This window comes from Herpailurus yagouaroundi, unplaced genomic scaffold (assembly GCF_014898765.1).
Source record: "Herpailurus yagouaroundi ecotype Mexico unplaced genomic scaffold, PumYag 28, whole genome shotgun sequence".
Lineage (NCBI taxonomy): Eukaryota > Metazoa > Chordata > Mammalia > Carnivora > Felidae > Herpailurus > Herpailurus yagouaroundi.
This window is the reverse complement of record NW_024412376.1, coordinates 149,780,939-149,807,224: the sequence shown is the minus strand read 5'-3', so window position 1 is coordinate 149,807,224 and position 26,286 is coordinate 149,780,939. Positions and strand designations below refer to the sequence as shown.

The following is a 26,286-nucleotide window of genomic DNA, read 5'->3' as shown; positions in this document are numbered from 1 at the left end:
TGCAAGGAGCATCTGTTTTTTTCATTTCAGAGCAAGAGTCCTTGCAGAACTGGAAAAATACAGGTTCCAGAGTTCTCAGGAGGTTGTAGCCTGTAGCATAGGAGGAAGTTTCTACAGTCTTCCATTTTTAAAGAGCCCTAAGCCTAATGAATCTTCAGGAAACCTTCCAAAGTGGGAACTGACGTAACAGTTTCACCTTCTAAAACATTACTGATATGAAGAGACTTAGAGAAGCCCAGTTCACTTTTGCCCAAGACATTTCCTATTCGTTGCTTTATTCCTTGAGTAAGACCTGGGTGTGTATATTTGTAGATCTTGGCTGCTGGCTACTGTGAATGGTAGCCCCATTACTTATTCCCTAAAAGAATAGATGGCCTGTGTTTTCGCAGTCATCAGAGCCTATCCAAATGGTTGGAAATGACAAGTATGCCAAACAGCTGGGGGGGTCACACAGGCAACTCATGGGATCTTTAGGAATTTCTTTGAGCAGGGTTCAAGGTCCATAGACGATGAATTGCAAGGGTGTTGGGGAAAGAGAAGGCACTCAGGGTATTTGCTGAGCACCAGTGGTATGTTAAGCAATTTAAATCTGATCTCATATTCTCTTTATAGTAATCGTGCAAAGAAAATCTGTTGATTCCCCATTTTCATTGGGGAAACATAGGATTTGTCAAGAATCTCCACATTCTTGGCTACAACTTTGGGAGGTGAACTCAGCTTTCTTTGACTCCAAACCCTCGTGAACCACAGAAAATACATCTACTTTGTTTTCCAGCTTTATTGAGGTATAATTGACAAATACAACTGTAAGACATTTAAAGTGTACAACATGATGATTTGATATACATGTACACATTGTGAAAGGATCCCTCGCCCTGAGTTAATTAACATATCCATCAATTCACATATTAATCCTTTTTTATGTATGTGAATATCTATGGTCTACTGTCTTAACAAATTTCAATTATACAATCCAGTGTTAGCAACTAAATGGTCATTATGTGATACATTAGATTCTCAGACCTTATCCATTTTATACCTGGAAGTTTATACCCTTTACCAACCTTCCTCTACCCTCCTCACTTCCCAGGCCCAATGTATCCACTTTTAAAGTTGCATTGCCTTTTCCCCAAAGCCCATTATAAATAGCAGACATTTCTGGGATAAAGTAGATTCCTGTCCACTTATCTGTTCGGGGTTCTTATGGTTTAATAGCAGTGGTTTTGAGACTTTTTTGAGCATGATTCACATCCGAAATAAATCTTATATTGTGACTCTGTACATTGATATTTATTATGTATGTATATTTATAACCGAAAAAAATTCCTCAAGTAACATTTTCGTTTATGCGTTCTTATATGTTCAAATGTAATTTTAGACTATATTGTTGTGAACTCATTAGCATTGTGGCTGCGGGTACACATCGTAGAGTAAGGCCAGCTGGGATCATGTCTGAGTCCAGACATTTGCCAAGTGTGTGAACTTAGAAAAATTACTTAACCTATATTACTGGTCATACCTCAGAGAAATTATCATGGTTAGTTTTATCTGTCAACTTCATTGAGCTCAGGGATGCCCAGATAGCTGATAAAACATTATTTCTGGGTGTTCTGTGGGTGTGAGGGTGTCTCCACAAGACATTAGCATTTAAATATGTAGACCAAGTAAAAAGATCACATTCAACATTGTGAATATGCATCGTCCAAGCTATGAAGGGTTTAAATAGAGCAAAAGGTAGAGGAAAGGCAAATTCACCGTCTCTGCTTGAGCCCTTACATCTACTTTTCTGCTTGAGGACACGGGGCTCTTGGATCTCAGACCTTCAAACTCACAGCAGAACTTAAGGGGACTATCAGCCCTTCCAATGCTCAGGCTTTTGAACGTGGACTGAATTATGCCACTGGCTTTCCAGGTTTTCCAGCTTGCCGATGGCAGATCATGGGACTTCTCATATAGATATCTGTATCTATATCTCTCCTATTGATTCCTTTCTCTAGAGAACCCTGATTAACACATTGATGTGGTGAAGACAAAGTGAATTAGTATTACGTGAAAACTACTGACTCATAAAAAGTACCCAATAAATGTTAGCTCTTATTAAGCTCATAGCACAATGTGACACACAGATGGGGAACCTTTATAGTGACTGACACATAGCAAGTAGTCAACAAACACTTGTCCTTTGGCAGTATATACTTATCTGTTGTACCTACTAAGTGTAGGACAATGTGCTGGCTATGTGGGGAGTAAAACAAAAGAAATTGGAGAATATTTAAACATTAAAAAAAGAGATCAAAAACTTAAAGACTTACATGGAGACAAATATTCTTTATTACTTTGAGATCAAAACCTTAGCTATTTCCTTCTGTAATTTAACATACAATAACATGGCACAGACATGTATCTATTCACTTATTTTAAACTATTTCTTTCGCCAGATTATCAAGTCTTTTAGGGTTGAGATTGTGTCTACTAATGTACCACTGTGTTTTCATAAAGAGCCATGACTTTTACAGAGAAATCACTCTAAATTACTACTTGCTAGGGGTGCTTGGGTGGATCAGTCGGTTAAGCTTCTGACTCTTGATTTCAGCCCAGGTTATGATCTCACGGTTTCAGTTTCATGGGTTCAGGACTTGCTCGCGCTCTGCGCACTGACCACAGGGAGCCTGTTTGGGATTCTCCCTCTCTCCCTCTCACTCTCTCTCTGCATCTCCCCTACTTCTCTCTCTAACTAGTAATTCTCTCTCTAATAGTAATTAATTAATTACTACTTGCTGAATAGATAAATAAATGGATCAGTATTATTAGTCTATTCGTATCCATATCAAAGTGATTGTTCAATTTAGTAAAAACTATAGTCTTTTGGACTCTTGGTTGTCAGTGAGCAGAGCCCTTTACCAAAATCTACTCACTTTTCAAAATCACGCTGATATCCACACAATATGAGAGAGAGAGAGAGACAGGGAGACCAAGAGAAAGGGGGATGGGAGGAGAGAAAGAAAAAGAGTGTGTGCACATACTATGTGCTTTTCCAAGCTCTAAAAGAAAAGGCAGAATTGGACAAATTTCACCTTTTTTCTGTGAGGCACATCTTTTCAGGCTTGCGGCATCTCTGGGGAACTCTGCGTGTTCTTACGACAAAGGTTGAGAGGTGGAGATCTCTAACAGCCCAGGTGAGGAAGCTGGTTGCCTGTGAAGTCCCACTCCATCCACTAGCCCAGAGAATGGAGAGAAGCTAAATAAGATTACATCACCTGAAACTTCCATTCATAGGTGTTTTCTTTTGGTTTCCTCTACTGATCTGGGCAAAAGCACAGAAGAAATTGGCAGTAGGAGAAAAGTACTGAAATCCAAGAGGGAAAAGACCTGTGAGATTATGACACATTGTTTCCTGCTGATGTTTCCAGCTTCTTTCCATGCTCAGTTGGCATGATATCAGAGAGGCATTAACCACTCTTATTTCCATTTCTGTTAATAGAAGAGAATTCTGCTAATTGTGTTAATGCAAGGGAATTACAAAGTTGGAATTCTCCAAAGCACTGAGAGATCATGTTTCAGGAGAGAATGGCCTTGATTCACCTCTGTAAGTGGGAGATGGGGGGATGAGCAAGGTCTTGGGATAAATAAACCAATCATGTATTATTGTTGAATGCCTACTTCTTACCTAATACAGTGCAGAGCAAATCCCAGGAGGACGAAACAGAAGACTCAGTCCTGTTCAAGGAGCAATGAAGTTTTCTTTGTAATAGGAGAGAATTGACTAAAACATGAAAAACATAAAACCCTAAGGGCAGGACATGTGAGTCCCTGTACCTAGCACAGGGCCTAGCACACGGTTGGTTAATTGTGGTAATTAACCAATGAGTAGATTAAAGTAGAACAAATGTTAACATTTGGAAGTGGACCCACTACATCTCAGATCTTTCATTTCCTAAGTATGTGATTCTACACAACCGACTGGATCTCACTAAGTGCTGGCTTTCAAAACTTGGCACATCTTATCTTAAAAATAGAAACTATGGGGAGCGTCTGGGTAACTCAGTTGGTTAAGCATCCAGTTCTTGATTTTGGCTCAGGTCATGATCTCATGGTTTGTGAGATCAAGCTCTGAGATGGGCTCTGTGCTGACAGTGCAGAGCCTGCTTGAGTTTCTCTCTCCTCTGTCTCTGCCTCTCTCTCTCTCTCTCTCTCTCTCTCTCAAAATAAATAAATAAGCCTTTAAAAATAATTGTACAGATTAAGTGGATCAGCACTAAAACATTTAGTACAGCACCTGACAGAGAGTAGCTGCTTGATAAATACATAGTTATTGCCTTATGACTGTTGAGATCATGTCTTAACTTATACTCAGCGTGGGCATCTCCCTTTTCTCTACATGGTGATGCCTGAATAAACCATAGTGCAGAGCACGGTTCCCATGTGAACCCATAGGAGGCCTATGGATTATCTCCAATTCAAATATGCTTCCCAAATATCTGTCCCAAGGATGTGCTACTGATCTCAGATTCCACCTTTGGCTATTTCTTGGGTAATACTGACTCCTAATACTAAGAGTAGACTAATTTATACCTTGGACAAATGAACAGAAGATCCAGTCCTGCCAGAGGAGGGCCACCAGACAGGAGAGGGATACTGAAAGATTACAAGCCAAGAGGACAGTGATGAAACGTACATAATAGAAAGGAAACACACTTTCTTGACTAACTCTGGGTTCAAGTCCAAGTTATGCAGTGTACTAGGTATTTGTACAAAGGCCAGTTATTTAACCTTTCCGAACTATGGATTTAAAATGTAGATATTATCCTCAAAGTTGTTATAAGAATTTATATAACATAACATATAACGTATAACTAACACAGTTCTTGGCACAGAATAATTAACCAATATCTGCATTTAATACTTTTTCTTCTAACTTGATCTTAGAACTCTACCAGTGGGTGCAGCCATTTTCCTACATTCTCATCATGCCTTCCTAAAATAGTTCTAAAAATACTTCAATTTTGCACTGCTTCATTGGACACTAATATTTCTCATCCTTTTAAAAGATAAGACTTCTTAGTTTCTGAAGAATTGATCATTTGTGTCATTAGACCCCCCAAACCCTCAACTCCTGAAATAGTAGCTTTTCTTCTTGAGCTAAAGGAACTTCGTCAACAATTACCACTGTGGCAAGGACTTACTCTTTCAAAACTCTAGAGAGAAAGATCACTGTAATTTGCTTCTAAATTTCATCTGATTTGTGATTCCAATTTAGCCAGAATTATGAAATGTCCCTTCAAATTAAGCAAAGCACAGCCGATCTTGTGCTGTCTATGGGATGACAGTGTATCCCATTAGCCCTGTTCTACAGATTTCAAGGAAATCCAAACTCATTTGTAATGGCCCCACAATTGGCACTACTGGCCTTGATCAGTACCGCAAGTTTATTGACAGAAAAGAGGCATCAGCACTCAATAGACAGTGTTAATTTCCAAAAAAGCTTCTGTCACTTGCAGAAGATTGTGGTTACTTATTGAGATGTTGATAGTTCCTAGTCGTGAATCAAGATATAATAAAGAGAAAATTAGGTGACTCCACCAACGTTTATGAGATGTCATGTAGCAAGGTAAAACTATTACATAAGTACAATATGGTTCTGTGTTATTAAAAGGAAAAAAAAAATGAATTTAAGCACGAAAGAGTGACTTTTTTTAAATTTTTTTTTTAACATTTATTCATTTTTGAGACAGAGCATGAACGGGGGAAGGTCAGAGAGAGAGGGAGACACAGAATCTGAAACAGGCTCCAGGCTCTGAGCTGTCAGCACACAGCCCAACGCAGGGCTCGAACCCACAGACCGCGAGATCATGACCTGAGCCGAAGTCGGACGTCCAACTGACTGAGCCACCCAGGCGCCCCAAGGGTGACATTTTTAATATTATTCTCCAGGAATGGAAGTTTTCAGACTGGTTAAAGAAATGGATAGTGCGCATGAGCGTTACAGAGGGGAGGTATTTCAGACATTTAATCTATGCCAATTTATGGAGCAGTCATTGTTCAAGTCACAAAACCCTTTTTATGACTCTATAAAGAAAATACTATCTCGAGTTTTGAAATTAGTGAACTGAGGGGCTCATGGATGGCTCAGTCAGTTAAGCATCCAACTTCAATTCAGGTCATGATCCCACCGTCCATAGGTTCAAGCCCCGTGTCAGGCTCTGTGCTGCCAGCTCAGCTTTGGATTCTCTGTCTCCCTCTCTCTCTGCTCCTCCCCCACTTATGCTGTGTCTCTCTCTGTCTCTCAAAAATAAATAGATGTTAAAAAAGGGTTTTTTTAGGGGTGCCTGGGTTGTTCAGTCGTTTGAGCTTCCGACTTCAGGTCAGGTCATGATCTCATGGTTCTTGGGTTCAACCCTGCATCGGGTTCTGTGCTGCCAGCTCAGAGCCTGAAGCCTGTTTCAGATTCTGTGTATCCCTCTCTCTCTGCCCCTCCCTCACTCGCTCTCTGTCTCTCTCTGTCTGAAAAATAAATAAAAACATTTTAAAAACTTCTTTTGAAAAAAAGGTTTTTTTTAATGAGTGAACTGAGATTCAGAAAGGTTGAATCTAAGGGCACACAGCTAGACATGGGGGTATTGGGGTGCACACATAGCTCTGTCCAGCTTTAGATTCCACACCTCAGGTTGGCTATAAGACTAAAAAGACAGATAACATAAAGTGTCAGAAGCATATTACGTTGAGGACAAGGGCTGGAGAGGGATGGCTTTCCATTCAGTTTTGAATTCAATGCAATTCTTTAAACATTTATTTAGTGACTACCATTACAGACTTTTATCAACTGCCCTAGGGAAGCTATATACCTTAATAGTTATGCCTGTGGGTTTTAGAGTCAGATTCTCTTGGTAGATGGATTTCTGCTTTGCTACTTACTAGCTGTGTCAATTTAAAGAAATGTGCTTAATTCCCAGGTTTCCTCATCTGTAAAATGAATCCAAAAATAACTACATTGCACAGTTTCCATGAAGATTAAACAAGATGACATATAAAAGCAAAGTCCATTGCCTGACATAATGTGGACTCAATACATGGTAGCGGTTGTTATTACTCTTGTTAAAAAACAAAATCCAACCGAGTACATTGGAAACTCTCTTTGGCTGTATCAAATGACTCATGAACCAGGCAGCACCCCTTCTAGCAAGCAGAGAGATGTTCTGAGGAGTTGTACAAAATGGAAGGCTTTTATAGGAAGAAGGGCATGGCATGGAAGTTATTCCAAAAGACAGGAAAGGATTGTTTCGGGCCATGACCTCTTCTTTTTGGTGGGAAAGGAACCAGTATGGTTTTTATCATTCAGATGACCTCGCTGGCACTGATTAGGAAATTTCGGATTGACTTTTAAAAGGTCACATTCCTGGGATAGGTTGAAACTGTAATTAAATCTTAAATCTTGATTTGCTGTCCTTGTGGGGGATGTGGGGGAAAATTACTCCTATTTGGCCTTTTTTTTTTCTTTTTTAACACTCTCTTAATACAAAATGATCTCACAAATTAACATAATCTAAATGAAGCAGGTAAGCAAATAGGTGCCAAAAATCACTTGTTCTTAAAGAAGAGACGAAGAGTGGACAAACATTGCTTATTCAGGATGAATGAATGATTCAACCCAGTCAGCATTATACCTCCTACACAGTTATGCAGACATTCTGGAAAACAAGAATATTACAAGTACTCTCCCATGGTAAGTCTGAGAGCCATACAGCAAACTGGTGGCAAGAGACCAGATTTTTACCTGCCTGTGTTAACAGAATCTTCTGGGTTTTGTTTTGTTTTGTTTTGTTTTGTTTGTTTGGTTTAATATCAGAGGGCAAAACTTTACTAAAACATGTGACAATTAGCATTGATTGGGGAAATCTAATGAGCAGCAGCTACCCAAAACTACTTTGGAGGTATGGATTATCCTAAGAATTTTACTATTGTCTCCCAGCATCCAGTTGTTTTATTCTTTAAATTTCTTGTTTCGCTGCTGGCCTAGGGGCATCACACGCTTTTTAAAGAATCAGTTCATCCAGGATAGTTTCCTTCATTCTGATCAATGATTTTGTCAGGGGAGAAATTGTCATTAACGGCCACAAAAATGCTAAAACTCCTATAATCCACGCTATTCCAAAATCTTTAGGGTATGTAATCCAAATAAGCTAAATTTGCCTCTTTTTTTTTATCAGAGGCAAGAAACCTCTGGGTCACAGTGATGGAAACAAGGTAGTGATGTAGCTCCAGAACACTGAGAGGTAGCCCTGACAAGCCTGCATCCATTCCAGCCCAATTTCACGTTAAAGATGAAACGATCACGTGTCCCCTTTGACTAATAACTCCCCATACATTACTGTCATTTCACTTCCTAAGCAGAAGATAGCTATGTGGACCATGACCAAGCCAACCTATTTTTCTTTGAAGACATCTGTATCCCCCATCTTCCCAGGGGAAATGCTTTCACGAGGTACATGCAGGAAATTGATGTATCACCTTCGGTAGATTTCACCTAATACAAACATGAGAGAGAACACCCTGAGTTCTGATGCCAAAGAGTTTCTATACAATGACCTTGACACACAACCCTGGAGTGTTTAAGCACTCTTATTCCAACCCAGGCTGAGACTGTTCCCATTGGCCAGTACTTTCTTACCCTCTTCTGGGGATCTTTGCTTTTCTTCCCTTTCCTTTTTCTCCCTCTCCCTTCCCTATGCTGTAGGTGCCACATGCCTCCACAGATTGTTAGTACATTTCCTTTTCTGTGCCTTCTTATTAGTTTGACTTTCTAGCGTTGGGCTGGGCCCTTTTCATATGCTTCATTCTCACTGGTGTTTTCTCTCCATGCAAACTTCTACTTGGTATCTCTTCCAAAGCTAATTTTCAACTTTTCAAAACTCTTGCAAGAAGTAAGGTAAGCTTGGAAGGCAAGCCTTGACATTCAAAGCATCCTGGAATATTCACCTCAACTGGGTCTTATTCCCAAGATGTTTGCCTTTCTCTTCTTGTTAGCAGAATGCTGGAGTGGAGAAAACGAAGACACAATATGATTGCTGATCTTGGTCTTATGAGACTGATATTTTCATGGGAACAGACTGTTTGTTTACAGTGAGGGCCCTGGGGGTGGTTTCCATTGCTGGTTGCCGTGGCAGCTTCAACAACACCATCAGCAGAGATTTACCACCACCTTGTCTTTTCCCCACACCTCCTTCCTCCCACCTTTCCTCAGTCCCTAGCTACCAGGACACAATAGAAAACTAAAACGTTATGTAGACCTCTTTGTCAATAGAAGAGCTGACTTGCCGTAGTTAAGCTTGTGTTTGCAGAATTAAAGTCAGCTACTTGCCTCCATTTCTAAATGTCCCACTCTGTCAAAGCCCAAGACAAATGAATCTGCTCCACATTCAATCAGCCTTTATGTTGACTGTGTACCTGACACCATATAATCCCAAAGGAAATGCCAATTCCTGCCTTTCTGGAGCAGCTGATAGCTTGGAGGTCCCTGTGGCTGATACCAGGGCAAGTCCAGCGTGATAGGGGTCAGAATGAATAAATAGTTGGCTGTCACTATGTACCGTGCCTAGTTTCTAGTGTGCCTGGGGAGAAACTGAACCCCTGAACCCACAGTCTCATTACCTAACCCTGAAGGTGGTATCAGACCATCTAATTGGCTTCATCCTCCCTGTTTTTCCTTTCCTGTTCTAACAAAGTAGCCCTTTTCAACCAGAGCAAACTCTACTTCCGTACCCCTGTATCAATAGGAATTGACCTCTTGTATTTGAGACTGTGGAACCAAAAGTTTCATATCTGAGTCTTTGTGTATTTGACTGCTGCAATATTGGCAATAGTGGAGGTGGCCTAAAGGTAGATCGAGCTGGATTAATATTAAAAGATACCTCGAATTTGATGCTTTGAGATCTGGATCTTTCTAGAAAGGGAAGTTATCCCTTAGCATGTGACCTCTAATATATTTTAGTAGTTTAAGAGACTATAAGCAGAAACGTTTTAAAACAAATCACCACTCTTGTAGGTCAGAGTCCTGGGAAGCTGTGCCTCTCATGTCATATCCTGCCCACTCCCATCACACAGAGAAGATGGAAAGAAGGAGGAAGGTTGCCATAACTTCACGCCAGTAAAATATAATGACTAAACAATTTAAAGACAATCACAGGATCCCAGGCAGCCCGGCCTCTCAGTTTTAAATGACCGTGGACTCATTTAAGCATTTGTTCACAGAGGGCCAAAAGTCTATGATGGATCATGCAAGTCAGAGCTAAGTAATGGTTCACCATGGCCTGGTTAATAGTTAGACAAGCTGTTCAGGTTTGATTAGGGTTTTCTTTTCCATTGCTATAATTGTATGATAATTAACTCAACAGAATTACATCTCATTTGGGGAAAATACGTACGTTTTGAAGTTTCAGGAGTAACATTCCACATACCAAGAAAACGTCTGAAATTATACTGTGGGTCTACTGCTCAGCCATAAAGATTAGACCGTTAGGTGTGTGCCTTGTGAGTTTTGTCTCTAAAGGAGCTGGTGAGTTTCCTTAGCTCCGACTTCTTCCAAAGGCCCTATGCACAAAAGTGCTCTACCCAGACAGCTGTTGATAGATTAGAATTGCCAAGTGGCAAACAGCATGAACAACTAATGTAATCTGACTTTGGAACTCAACTTGAGATAGAACACACGAGGCTTCCCTGAAAGAAAAAGCATCCATTCATACAGACACCACCCCATGATCAGGTGTTTTACATAATGGAAGGAAATTCTTTTAAAGCAGATGGCAAAGTATAAGAGTCGGTATATGCATTAAGTCATTTATATATTGGCCACACTAATAACCATAGAGATCTTTTCCCTCTTCTGACCGCATATATACTTATCTCTACCACACATTAGAGCTAATAATAATTTACTGTCTCATATTTATGCTAATTTCTAGAGTTGCTTGTATCTTTAAAAAAATTTTTTTAACATAATTTATTGACATATTGGTTTCCATACAACACCCACTGCTCATCCCAACAAGTGCCCTCCTCAATGCCCATCACCCACTTTCCCCTCTTCCCCACCGCCATCAACCCTCAGTTTGTTCTCACTATCCCAGAGTCTCTTATGGTTTGCCTCCCTCCCTCTCTGTAACTGTTTCTTTTCGCTTCCCCCCCCCCCGCCCCCCGCCATGGTCTTCTGTTAAATTTCTCAAGATCCACATAGGAGTGAAAACGTATGGTATCTGTCTTTCTCTGACTGACTTATTTCACTTAGCATAATATCTTCCGGTTCCATCCACATTGCTGCAAATGGCCAGATTTCATTTTTTCTCACTGCCAAGTAGTATTCCATTGTATGTATAAACCACATCTTCTTTATCCATTCATCAGTTGATGGACATTTAGGCTCTTTCTATAATTTGGTTATTGTTCAAAGTGCTACTATAAACATTGGGGTACATGTGCCCCTATGCATCAGCACTCTTGGATCCCTTGGGTAAGTTCCTAGCAGTGCTTTTTTTGGGTCATAAGGTAGTTCTATTTTTAATTTTTTGAGGAACCTTCACACTTGTATCTTTACTTAAAAAAATTACAGTTATTTATTTTTGAGAGAGAGAGAGAGAGAGAGAGAGAGAGAGAGAGAGAGAGAGAGAACACTAGTGGGGGAGGAGCAGAGAGAAAATGAGACACGGGATCCAAAGCAGGCTCCAGGCTCTGAGCTGTCAGCACATAGCCCGATGCAGGGCTCGAACTCACAAACCGTGAGATCATGACCTAAGCTGAAGTTTGATCCCAGGCGCCCCTAGAGTTGCTTGTACCTCTAAAGAGAGAGAAGACACTTTACAGCGGAGACTCTTCTCTGTTTCCTCCAGATCTTGCGAGTTCAGTGCTAGCTCATGGTCTGTGCTTAATATGTGAATCAAATCATATCTGTAGGCCTCTACATCAATGCCATCTTTTCTAAGAAGCCACCCTTGACTACCAGTATTGGGTAAGTTGTCACTATTCTGTTTCTAGAGCTTCTTGGACTTAAACTTATCAAAACATAGGAACTCCTGTATTAAAATTATTTTCTTGCTTATCTTGCTTGTCTACAGTTTGTTCTCAATAAGGAGTTTTGAATGAATAAATGAACAAACACATTTACCTTTCTCTTTTAGCAAATAATAAGAATGATACAAGGTTCTTTGACAAACAGACCAATTTATCTTCTGGCTAAAACTTAGTATTATTCCCTTGCCAAATTCCAACAGTCCTATAATGTCAGGATTTAGAAAGCTAAACAGACTCTTCTAGGATGTCAGTAATGACCTGTCAGAATAGGGGGAGAGAGGGACAGGGTGAATTGAAGAGAATCCTACGATTTCTGAAAGGCCAGTGCAATGTTGCTTGATGAGGCAGATAGCAAACAAATTATCACCCTTAACTGTTGTCTGTGCTAACGATGTCTCTTCTTCCAGGGACCTTTGGATCCTAGACGCAGTGATAAGATTGATTGATGTAATACAAGCAAAACAGGGATGGTTTTCCTGCTTTTTGTCTACCAGAGGATTCTAGGGACCTAATATCTCTTACCGAAATCCTTGATTTTTGAGTAGATGAATGTTCTGGTATCACTGACAGTATTCCCTGTTCTCCTGTTTGCCTCTGACATGATGAGTTTGTATTTCTCCCACTGAGTTTTTCCTCCCTTTTACCCGTCTCTATCTCAACAGGGAAGCTCTTCTTTTTCTCTCTGGTCCAAACCTGGATAGAAATCCCTCTCCTTATTTCTCCTTAGAATAACTGAAACGTGCTGACATTTTGGCCGGATACTTTATGGGAAAATAGCCAGATCCAATGCAGATTATAGAGTTCATTACAGAGTTCATCTTAACAAGTGCATGTTTCTGATTCTATACATCCTAGAAAACGCAGTGAAGAGCATTCACACCCCAAATTCCCTATTCCTGACATAATGACATTCTTGAAAGCGTTGGCACAGCTGTCACTGTGGTTCTTCCTTCTCAGCCTGGCTATACGCCATGTTGCCTGAGGACACCATCTTGCCTCTCTATCACCCATATATAGAACTGCTTATTTATTATATCCTTCTAAGGATGAATATCAATGCGTTAAATGACAACATTTGCTAGTTCAAACCCTGTAGACACCTAAGGCCTTCCCACTCAGCTCCTGTTTCCTGGTGGAGGGTCTAGCCTGGTGCACACATGATTTGCAAGCAGGTGTTCTACCTGCGATCCCCTCGAGCAACCTGATTCTTCCACCTGTGGATTATCCACAGTTTTGTACGCATCTCGAGAATTCCAAACGACTCACCAAAGGACGCACCATCACCTACATACCTAGAGAAGTAGTATTTCACTCGACCACCAGTTACAAAAACATACTTTCAATAAGCATGTGCATTACTTTTTTTAAAGATATATTGCATATAGAGACAAGGAAATGGTGCTTGCAGTGTCCTACTTTTTACTGTACTGACTTGAAAGATTATAAATGCTAAACATGTAACTGCTTATAACAGTAGCCATTATACTCTCTACATATTTGTTTATATTTGTCTCCTTAAAACCAGGAGCCCCTAGAAATCAGAGATTATGCCTTGTAAAACATTTTTTCATTGTCTTCACCCAGCACAGGGTCCAACACTCAGATAGCCCTTAGTAAGTGTTTGATTAATTAGCAAATAAACGTGTGAATGAATGAATGAAGTCTGATGCAAAGTAACTTTGTTATAGTAGGTACTATTTAAATTTATATTAAGGAAAACATAGACAAATTCAGGTAAAGCATAGCAATTGAACGTCCTAAATGTATGTGGGGTGGTAGTGCTGTCTTGGGAGCACAAGTTAAGGATGAAAACCTGGATTTGAATCTCATCCTTACCCAAGGGAAGGGATATCACTTTTGGTGAGTTGATTTCCTTGTCTGAAAAATGGGGATAATTACCTCCATCTCATTAGGCTTTTATATAAAATAATGTTTATAAAGACCTTAGCATGAGCCTGGCATGGAGTCAGCACTCATAATATGGGAGCTTCTGCTGTTGCCATCAGTGTGTCAGTGTAACAACAGCAGACAAAGCACAACTAAAGAGTCTCCTGGTTAAGAGATGCCTAGAAGTCTAAGTGAATCATTATCTGAGGCATCTGTCTATGGATAGCTGATGTCTAGACCATGGACTAAGGTTAACAGTTAAACTTTTAATTGCTAGAGACATTTGACAAAAGCCAAATGGGGTCTCTTAAGCAAAACTGAGGGTTTTGAACAGACAATGATGTGGGAACTTAATAATGGGACCAGAGAAGAAGTATTATGTGGCCACATAAAGACACAACCCAGTAGAAACAAAGGCCGTAACTCCATGGCCAGGTAAGGAGACCTCACTCTTAGCAAGGAGTATAACTTCTGATGTCTAGGGCAAGCGGTTTATATGAAGCCCCAGCAGACAAAGAGGTTTTAGAGTACTAAGAACTCTGTCCGTAGGTGCAAAGTCAACTGGGGCATGGCTGAATCTACGAAAGGACAGCTACGGACCAAACTGGGAGGAGCTGAGGTGAGCAGAGGTAGGCTGACAGAGACCAAGACTAGCACAAAGCATTTAGTGCCTAAGGGATAGCCATGGCATTGGGGTGAGAGTCTGTAGCTGAAGCTGAACAAAAGAAAATCCTGTGTGGCCAGGCCCCATTCATACAACAAACACTCTGGGCGTCCATCAAAATGGAATCATGTTCAAAGTGAAATCGTGTTTGCATGGCCAATGACAGTGCATCAATCAAAATGTACATTTGAGTCCAGGATGTAGTAAGAAATCTGAAGTACAAGATAGCATCAAATGCCTGTAGCAATATGACATAGAAGGCCCAAGAAAGACAATTTGGAGAAAAATACCACAGGAAAATGGAGTTATGGACATACATCATTCCTCAGGGTTGAGTTGACCTAAAGGCACATATCCCAAAATACGTTCTTTCTAGTATTAAACTGTGAGAAGCTCCAAGAAAAAAATCAGTTCTGTGCTCAAGTGACTGCGAAATGCTACATGCTATAGCCCCTTTTGGATAGTTATAATATCATAAGAGCATATTAATAACATAAAAAGACCTGTTTAAAAGCATGATTACATTTGTTTAATCTAACACTACCCCAGTCTTCCAGGGCTGCCATTCTTTTCATAGTACTTAATATTCTGTGAAATAACTGGGAAATTGTGGCCCAGGACTATCCATATTAAAGCAACTACCAGTTGTTGATTTCCTCATTTGAATAACAGAGACACCAATAATATTGCAGCAAAGTGTAAGGATCAAATAAAGTAATGAACGTTACATACCGAGAAAAGCACCCAACATGCTATATTGTAGGCAGAAACAATGGAGGTTAACAAGATGAATTCTTGAGAACAATGGCTAAGAAGAATATTACTATTATAGCTAATGTATCTTTGAAATATTAGAACTAATACCTTTTATATTATTTTAGCTAATATATTTTTGCATCTGTATCCACTATTCAAGAAATGTGTGAAGCACATCTTACTGGGGGCTTACATTACAACACAGTATTAACCTGTTCCCTTCTCAGATCAAATATTTCTGATCACGTGTCAGTTCTCTTTAGAAAATCTCTGTCTCAGTGGTCACCCAATCCGTATCCTGTTTCCCTCCAAAAGCAGCGCCATTAAAAAAATAGTGGTTTTTTTTTTAATGTTTATTTTTTAGAGAGAGAGAGACAGAGAGAGACAGAGACAGAGCACAAGCAGGGGAGGGGCAGAGAGAGGGAGACACAGAATCCGAAGCAGGCTCCGGATGTGCTGACAGCTCAGAGCCTGATGTGGGGCTCGAACCCACGAACCGTGAGATCATTACCTGAGTCCAAGCAGACGCTTAGCAGACTCAGCCACCTAGGTGCCCCCGAGCAGCACCATTTTAAATGGAAACTGAAAAGCAACAATAACAAAAAAAACCCACCTTGTTTATCTCTTTTCTTTCCTTCAGATCCTCAATGGATGAGAAGAATCAGATCAAACAGAAAAATCTTGGAACTGAATCTTAGAGAAGAAAAAAAAACAAGAAAACCTCCTCACACACATACACACACCTCAACATACACATCCCAGGGGCGACAACAACATAGATTTTGCACAAGGTTGAGTTCTAGAGATTCAAATGTTGAGTTTTCAATCGACCTAACCTTCTCCCAGAATTTGAAACTCTTATATCTATCTGCCTATCTTATATCTCCAATTGGATATCAAAACCATATTTTTGATCGAATTTGCTGCTGCTAGGTTATCAAACTGTTTCCCCCACAATCATTCAGTAAATGCAGTACACAGCAGCTCAATCTATCATTCCTCAAATGGAAGTCTCAATGCCATCTTGACTTCTGTCTTTCTCTTCCATACCACTTCAAATTCTTTAGCAAAGCCCACTGCGATGTCTGCACTCTACTCCTGTGGAAACCACCGCTGTCTCTTACTCAGATTACTACGTCATCTTAACAGATATAGCCTTGCTTTCCCCTGGTGCTGCTTTTAGCATGTTAATCTTCTAGTGTAAGGTCTCCAGCAGCTTCCTAGCTGACTCACAGTATAACCCAAAGTCCTTACCATGGCTCCCAAAGGTCTGCACTCTGCTACCGCCCGCCCCACTTTGGCACATCTCTAACGCTCCTCCTACCCCTTCTTCTCCCTTTGCTTGCCTCTGGCCCTCCTGCTCTATCTGGAACATTCAAGAATGCTCCCACTTTGTAGAACTATCATAAAGATGAAACGGTTGGGGCACCTGGGTGGCTCAGTGGGTTGAGCGTCTGACTCTTGGTTTCAGCTCAGGTCGTGATCTTGCAGTTCGTGAGTCCGAGTCCCACATGGGGCTCCATGCTGATGGTGTGGAGCCTGTTTGGGATTCTCTCTCTCTTCCTCCCCCCATTTGCTCTTTTCCTCTCTCTCTCAAAATAGATAAATAGACTTAAAAAAAGATTCAATGGTTAACATGTACACAGCATTTTGAGCTGCATCTAACTCATTGTAAGTTTTAATTAATATTGCATCACTATTATTTGGAGCTCCTATGTCTTGCTTTTGCTCCTTCTTTATATTTTTAACACATAGTGTATCATGGGTACTATCAGGGATGCCTCCACCTCTGAGCATTTTCTCCAACGACTCCCTCTACCAAAATAGTATTTGATTCTGAAAACCACATGGTCTTCAGCCTCACTGCCTTCAGATCTCTCCTAAAACCATCTTACCCATAGGCCCTGTTGACCACACTAATTACATAGCACCCATGACACCTGATGTGCTGACAATATTAAGAGGCAAAACAAAGAGCCATAGATCCTCCAAATAGTTGTAAACTGATGTGGAGACTTACTGTGAATAAGGCATGGCTCTAAGAGCTTTGCATGAAATTGATCATTAAGTCCCCACAATAACTCTATGAGATAGAGAGTATCATTCATCCCATTTGTCAAAGAAATTTAGGATGCATCAAATTTACTAACCTGCAGAAGGCCATGCAGCGAAAAACCGCTATGAAGTTGAGATTTGAGCACAGGCATTTAAATTGATGGCCAATCTGTTTATCTACACTGCAGCCTGTGTGCCTTGCTGCTCCCTCCATTCTGGTGCATATAGAGCCCATCTTTCACTGATTTAGCAGTGTGTCCTTGATCACCCACTGTGTGGCATGGTGTAGGCATGGGAACAAATACTGGTAAAAAAAATTAATTTGGAGAGGTAGCCAGGGCTCAGATCCCACATGGCTTTGCAGGTATTGTTCTAAGAGAACCTTGGGTGTTTTTCTAAGTGTGATGAGAAGCCCTTGGAGAGAAACGATGACATTTGCATTTTGAATGAAGCACTCTCGTCGCTGAGTGGAAAATAGACTGTAGGAGGCAGTAGAAGAATCGGGGTCATTAAGGAAGCTATTGCTGGAGTTCATGAAGGAAGAACCGTCATGGGTGGTGACTTAGATGAGGCCTATGGTGGGATTGGTGAGAAATGGTCAAGATTCAGGGTACATTGCAGGGGAAGAACTAATGGGATTTGCTGGTGGATTGGACATACATCTCCCATGTTTTAAAAAATTGTCCCATTATATGCTGCACTATGAATACTCCATTGCTTATTTAGCCATTCCTTATATTTAAGGCATCCTTCTCTCCTTTTTTTAAATTCCAAAGTGTGCTAGAATATTTGTTCACATTCATGGCTCTTATACACATGTGATTGTTTATATAAAGCTATGAGGTGAAATTTCTGGGTCATGGAGTACATGAAAGTTTAATCTTAACAGATACTGACAAATATGTCTCTACGCCATATGTACTGATCAGCCCGTGCCAATTGTTATTTCTTTACTCCACTCTTTAAAATGCGATGCCAATGTGATTTCAATGTGACATTGACAACAGGCCCTCTTCTGTTTTCCCAGTCTATCCACAGGCCATGCTGGTACTCAACCTCACCTATACACCAGTGATGAGATGGTACTTGTTGCATCACTGGCCTCTCCCTGTCTAGTCTTTGCAATGCCCAAGCTGACTTTCATTTGCTATTTGCTACTGTCCTTTCTGGGAAAAGTTGAGAAATCACAGACAGAGAAGAGGTGTGGTGACTTTAAAGGAAATGGCAACTGCGGCATTTGGCTACCCTTGTAAATACTTGAATAGAGAGAGACCCCCCCCCCCTTGAAAGTCTGGTTATTTCCGTGTTAGGAAGATGTCTTTTCACAGCCCTGGTACAAGGTCAGGCAGTGCCTTCAGGGACTGTTAAGAACAGGTTGCCCTGTAATTAACCGATGTGCTACAATACAGTAGTAAGGCATGTGTTTCCTCTAACCTTGAATATCACCCTGTGCATAGGTGCTCATTCACCTGTAAGTTGAGGGCTTCCAAGGAAAAGAGATAACTCTGCTCAATAATCTTTTGTACCAAGGTTTCATAACCCTCCACTATCTAGCACACTCACTTGTAGATTGCCTATCACAACAGACTGTAGACTTTCTGATAAACAGTGCTCTGGATACTTTCTAAACTTTCTACCATTAACCCTTTCAACCTCACATACCTGGGAGCCAGAGAGGCAGGGATATGTTATTCTAAGTTTGCTTAGGTCAACCTGTGGAATGGAAAGGTTAATTGACATGGCCAAGGTCGTAAAACAAGCCATAAAGAAAGCCAAGAACAGAATTCAGATCTCTGGAAATGTTTGCAGTCTAGTGTGGGAAATGTTAAATGAAGTACATTGCTCTAATTCCGCACTGTTCTTTTCTACAGTCTTATCCCCCAAGAGCAATTTTGCCTTTTCAATTCTTCTCAATTACATTTCCACATCATGGAGTACACATAAAATGGCATGGTGTACACATAATGAGTGTAAATGGATGGTGATGTCTATGGTCCAGACGACCAACTTCAAGTCCTAGCCATTGCAGGCCCCATGTACTTATTTCGAAGAATGGAGGCACTGGCATCTCTGTCCGCTGTGATCTAGTGGGATCAAACTAATGAGGAAGCATCCAACATTTCTACAAAACTCGACTTCCTGCCAAGATCAACCACTCTGCTTGGAAAATGATACGAAACTATGACAGAACCTGAAGGCTTGTGATGTCATGTATGTTACAGGACCCTCTAGGCCTGGGACTCACAGCTGCAGGAGACCAGGGGTTTGGAAGAAAGAACTATGGACTAGGGCAACCTCCCAGATAAGAGAGAATGAACTGCAGGACCATGAAAATGGCAGTGACAGAGAACAGGCATCTGATTTGAAAGAAATTTTTAGGAACGGGTGACTAGTCATGTGGAGTGTTACAGGAGAAGTTAAGGATGTCTTCAGCATGATTAGCATTTTAAAGTTCTCACTAATGCTCTTTTCTCTATACTTGAACATATCATCTCAAATCTTACATCGTTACCTCTCTAACATAAAAATTTGGTCACACTTTCTGGGCAAGCTTTAATGGTTTCTTATCTGCCATAGGAAAAAGTCCAGGTTCATTACCTCAGCGTGAAAAATCTTCCAAGACCAGTCCCTAAAAACAAGGCACCAGGTTTCTCTTTCTCCACTGTCTATCTCCAAACCAGACCCGAACGCACAGCAAAGAATGATCTCTTTACCAGATTGAGCTTGTCTACACTTTGAAGATGCTCTTTGCTCTTTCCTTCTTCTTGTTCTTTGCCTGAAATACACCTACTCCATATCCTACCTCAACTCTACCTCCTCCATAAAGTGCTTCCCGGTCTACCAAGTATACGAACCTTCTTCTTCCCTTTTTCTCCCACAGAACCTTATAATTCTTGCATATTAACTAATGATCCGCCTAAATTTCATCTCTCCCGTTGAAGAATGACATTTCCCCCTAATGTCAATGCCAAGACTTAACTACAACCCGCATTTAGCGTAGTGCTTGGAACACGATAGGTGTGTTTGTTGGCGGAATTAAATAGATAGATCTTTCATGTTCACCAACGTTTGAGAACTAAGGAAATGACGATTCCTTGTATTCTCTAACACCTTGCTAGAAGTTGCCCTCAGTGGTGCAGAGGATAGGCTGAAGTCATACATGATTTTGAATCTCACTTTTGACACGATTTTAGGTGAGTTATTTCCTACCTTAGAGCCCCCTTTCCCTCACTTTTAGAATTAATAGAGCAATACCAACCTTATAAGGTTGATGAGAGGCTCCAGTGTTACCCTAACTCTTGCCACATTCCAGAATGCTCAGTAAACATTTCTTCCTTCCTGATTTTCTTCATTGGCTCCACTTTGAATACTGATAAAAATGCCTCTTGTACAACACTAATCTTTATGCACATCTTTACTCTTTTATAAAGTTCATACATTTACTTTTGGACTTATTTATCTATGTGAACATAACCTATTAAAGCATATATGTATAGTAGTGTCTTTATGTATGTAAGCCATAGTTTTAAAAGGCATACCCAAGAAATCATTGTTCTGCTAAATACTCATATAGTCATACATATATATGAATGGCTAAAAATAATACCTTACAGTAATAATCTGAGAGGTAATGTAATATTAAGAGCTTGAGCTAGGGGGTGAGAAATAAACCTGTATTCAAATTTCTGACAATATACATTACAGGAAAATCTAACTTAATGAGGCTTCGGTTTCCTCAACTGTATCATGGACTTATTAAACACGTTTAACTTGAAGAGTTGTAAGGACTGAGATACTGAATGGAAGGCCCTTGGCACAGAGCCTCTCACCTAGGACACTCAATAGCTGTTATTTTTATGGCTCCAATCATTATTATTATTTTTCTGGCTCTCACCCGAACTTGCTATTGCAGACTTCCAGGCCCCTGGTAATCTCACCTACCTATTCTGAGCATAGGGAGCATAGGAAGGAAGAATAGGCACTCTTGGTGAAGATCTACTCCTGCACAACAGATCCATGCAGGAAGCTGTGTGACTCCTCTGTATTAATCCTGCCAGTGCCGGAAAAGTGGTAATCCCCTCCTCCAACACTCTACCACCCTTCCATCCTCTGAGCATGGCCCCAGTGCACACGGCCACCCTGAGGCACGGCCACCCCGTATCTTCCTGCCACTTGAGTCCTGGGTATTTCCAATGTACAACTGTTCTTGATGTGCCAAAGGAACACTGAATTCTGTGCCAAAATGAGGAGAATGTTTTGCCACCATCTGTTACATTACATTTGTGACATAGACACAAAAATGGTTTGGCCCTGTCGCCCAACATTTTATAGGGTTTTTACTGTCTGGGAAGTAGAGGTTAAGGTTGTAGGTTGGGGAAATATCTGAATGACTGAAAGCGTTCTTCTATTAGAACCACTCCTTTTTTTTTTTTTTTTAAGAACCACTCTTTCCTTTTTTCCGATAACAGAGTCAGATCACTAGACATAGTCAATTTGTTTGTTTTGTTCTTCCCTTAGAGACAAAGTCACTCTAGTTGGCATCCCCAAACATTCCCACCCAAGTTCTATGCACAGTGAACGCAAACTCTGTGTGCCTGGGAACAGGGCCAAAAATGGCCTGACATGAAAGCTAAATCTATTTGGTGTTTCATCTTTTATCTTAGGGGGAAAAAAACCATATGAATTTGGCATCCTCTCCGTAGTATTATGTTAATATAAAATAATGGCGTTATTCCTCTGGATTTTTTAGTCCATTTCATGACTTTTGGGTACCCCCTGGAATACCTCACCAAACTCAAGAGGACTCATATCCCATGTCACGATCCCAGATCAGCCTTGGAATAAATGAGTTCTCTCTCAGGAGACTCCTCCTTTGGTAGAACCTGGTAGAAATAGATTTCTGGCATATTCTTCCTACTCATTTGTCCAACATGCCCTGACGTGGCCAAATCCCAGCATAAACACAACTTACAATTAAATGTGCCTCTTCTATCCCCCAACAGATCCCAGCCATGCCTCAGAGACATCATCAAGAACCTTCGTTTTTATCCTGTCATCTGCCTGTGCATTTGCCAGTGAAATGTGAGGTTTTGTTGGCTGACTAGTCAAAAGCAGAAGGTTTGCTGTGCATGACTACTGATGGCAACCACATTTCTTCGAAGCGTGGACATGCCCAGGGAAACATTTGACAAATGTGTCTTAAAGGCAATGCCTCGCATGGCAGTGTAGCCTTATACAAAGAAACTTTGGGTTATCCACAGATATTCGGGGCCTTCCGGAAAGTAAAACCCACTCGATGGGTTCCCTCCGTGTACGTAAGCATATAAACGTAATGGATCCGTAGAAATTATTGCATTCCATATTCATACCAATTAAAAATTCCTCAGATGGTTCGGCCAATGGCCCATATGTATTATAGTTCCAGCAACTCTCAACCATATGCAGTGACATAGGCTGTGACAGAAGTACCAAAATAGTCTTTAGAAATAAATGCCTCTGCATTGTGGCTCATAAAAAATACCTGTTAATTATAAATGGAAGCCAACTCAGCCCAGTATCAGCTGAATGACATGAAGCTAATTTCTGAAACGCAGGGAGCTCGAGAACGAAACACAGTGGGTAAAGGCTTAATGGAGACGTAATAAGGTTAGGTCATGGTACTCTTACCTGCAAATTCCTGTGGTTTTCCATGAAATAAGTGGAGCTCACTGCAGTCCTGTGAGATTCCGAGTTTATAGCCCTCATGTTGGTTGGGCTTAAAAAGGCCAACCTACCACAAAAAGGAATGGAGTACAGATACATGCTATAACATAGATGAACCTTGAAACATTATGTCCCGTGACAGAAGCCAGTCACAAAAGGCCATGCATTGTATGATCCCATTTGTGTGAAAGCTCCAACACAGGCAAATCCGTAGAGACAAAAAAAATGGATGAGTGTTTGCCAGGGCTTGGGGAGTAACTATTGATGAGCAGGTGTAACGGAAGTGTTCCAAATTTACGTTGTGGTGATTATTGTGAAAAGCCATGAATGCACTCAAAACCACTGAGTTGTAAGCTTTAAAGGGTGAAATTTTATGGCAGGTGAATTATATTTCGATGAAGCTGTTATTAAAGGGGAAGAAAAAAAGGCCAACCAGGGTGTGGTATTAAGTGAAGTCTAGGAATGGGAAAGGATGAGCCAAGACCAAAAAAGACCAAAAGGCCTGATCGCGACCAAAATCCTTAGAAGAGCTATACTGGACCTCTCCGCTCCTGGACAGGCTTCCACAATATCATCCAGAATCATTCTCCGACTCCATAGTTTTCATTGCCAGGATCCAAAGGGCCACGGTCTTCAAGTTACTAAGATGTTGGCGTTCCCTCTCTTTCTTTGTTTCTTTTCACCCCCTCATTGGATTTCCTAGTAATTTTCAGTCAGGTGGAGAGGAGTCCGCTCTGCTTGTGCTGTTCATTATGGAAATTGCTTTGACCCTCATTTGCATCTATTTGCACTGCCATCAAGCTGATTTAGAATCCGAGGGTGGTTGCAACCTCCTCCGAAGCTGGCAGATTTGCTCTAAAAACAGAACCCTGGAACTTTCCAACCAGCTCCGAAGAACTTGTTCTCTTGCCCTTTTGATTTCTGCACGATATGGGAAGAGTTTCAGAGAAATACAACTCGTGGTGAAAGAAAGAAAGGAAACCTTTGTTGCCTCCTGCTATAAATAGCCTCCATTCCCTTGCCTTCCCTTCATGCTACTAGCCAACCCTGCAATCGTGGGTTGCACATCAGAAATAAACACATTGGTCTGTGGAGCCAGAGGCCCCAGGCGAGCTTGCAGGCTGGCAACTGGCAGCACAGGAGTTAAATCTTAAACAATCCAGCATGGCAATTATCCCTCCTGCACTGACCCATGGGTTCCTCACTAGCCCCGGGAAGTGCAGTCCTGCTACCCTAGCCAAGGAGCCAAGGGGAGTGATCAGAAACTAGGAGAGTGCAGACTTCACCTGGCTCAGACATTCTGGCCTCTCTGGTTTCCCTTTGCCTCTACAGCCCTGGGCTGGTTCCTTGCTTTCCATCCGATTCTTCCTCTCGCCTGCCCTGTGCGGGCCTCGCGTGTGTCCAGCCGCAAACACCATCCTCACCTTCCCTGTGCACCTGTGCGCTCTTTTATTGTCCGAATGGAAATCGCTTTCTTGCTGTTTATGATGTAAACTGCTGAATTCTCATTGTAAAAAAAAAAAAAAAAAAATCAGTTTACATAAAAAGGGAAGTAAGAGGGCACAAAAATTAGCCACGCTCTCACCGCTCAGAGAAATTCACCCATACTGCAAGTGTAGAGTCTTCAAATTCTAAGAGAATGTGTTTTAAATGAAACCTATGAGACATATCTATTTTTCACTTAGAAATCCATCTTGTGCATTTTTCATTTCAATAAATATAGATCTACACTACCATTTTTAGCAGTCTCTATAAATGTATCCATAATTTGCACACTTAGTCTGTTTCTTCTTGATTCATATCTATGTATATATATATATATATATATATATATATATATATCCATAGATAATATACACATTCACAGTTTTTTTCTTAGTCCCAAATTTATCCACGAGGCCCTCCTTCTACCCTCAAGCTCAGTCACACCTGACATCTGGGCCTCCTGCTGCCCCAAACTGTCTGCTCATCAGAAGTTACCCATCCTAGGCCTTACTCCTCAAGACCCTATGCTACTTGATGGTAAATAGAGAAACGTAAGGAACAAAGTGAGTTAATGGGTTAATTGGTACAGTGGCTTTTATCTGGTGTCAACGGATAACTGGAGCAGGAATGGCCTTTAGAAATAATCTGATTTGTCATTTTCCTAACTTGTCAGTAGAGTGTAGGGGTGAGAGAGGTATAAAAAAATTCACCGGTCCCTCCTCCAGAGAGTTCAACATATGATTTGTCTGGAATGGGGTCTGGAAGACTGTCATTCAGCAAGCTCTTCATGGGATCATTTTGATCAGTAACATTCTAGAAACTCTGATTTTATTCAATATCTTTATCATTCATGTGAGGTCACAGAGGACTAAATAGATCTGGATTGTCACGTCTACATGGACAATTGGCAGTGGGACTGGAGGTATTGTCTATATTTCCCCATCCCTGAGCCCATCATTATTTTGTTGCACAAGACCATCTTATTCCAAAGAAAAATTTTATTAGAACAAAGGACTTCTAAATATAATACTATAATAGGAAGGATTTGTACCTGTTACACAGTGACAATTCTGGAACTCAAAGTGGGCTAAAGGGAGGTTGACTTTGAGTCAAGGAAGGGATCTTTTATTGACACTCAAACCCGTATCTTGCAAATGACTGTTTGCATGCGTGTGCGGGTGTGTGTGTGTGTGTGTGTGTGTGTGTGTGTGTGTTGGTCTTAGGGAAAATATTGGAAGTCAAACATGATTACAGAACCCATAGTATAACAATAAAGGATAAAGACCTATATCTAGAAGTATCCCCAGTGGTGGGGGAAAAAAATGCCGGTGCTAATGCAGAAAGACTGGATCTAATCAAAAGCAACGATTTCCTTTTACTTGAGTCTATCTTCATCCATGAAGACCTGTTTCAGCAAGATTTTCAACTTTCATTGGAAACATGTGTTATACAGGACACACAGAGACAGAAAGAAGACTTCTCAAGGCAATCTTCAATAGGAAGCTACTTACCTACTCTGGTGGCCAGCTCAGTCATGGTGTTCATGGATAATGGGTATCCGACAGGATTCTTTAATCCAAGACCTAATGAAAATAATAAAGGTGATGATTTACATCATCCTAGCCTCATGGAATAGGAACAGTCATGGACACCTTCCATTTTCCTGGCAGACAGTAGTT

The 26,286-nt window shown here is 40.9% G+C and overlaps 1 long non-coding RNA gene across 1 annotated transcript in view; it reads right to left on the bottom strand.

Moving 5' to 3' along the window:
• Positions 1 to 26,286, bottom strand: part of LOC121037489 (uncharacterized) — a 57,339-nt gene that overhangs the window by 9,037 nt on the left and 22,016 nt on the right. Inside the window, exon 2 of the long non-coding RNA XR_005793787.1 lies at positions 26,119 to 26,190. This is a non-coding gene — a long non-coding RNA (uncharacterized LOC121037489). The remainder of the gene's footprint in view (positions 1 to 26,118; positions 26,191 to 26,286) is intronic.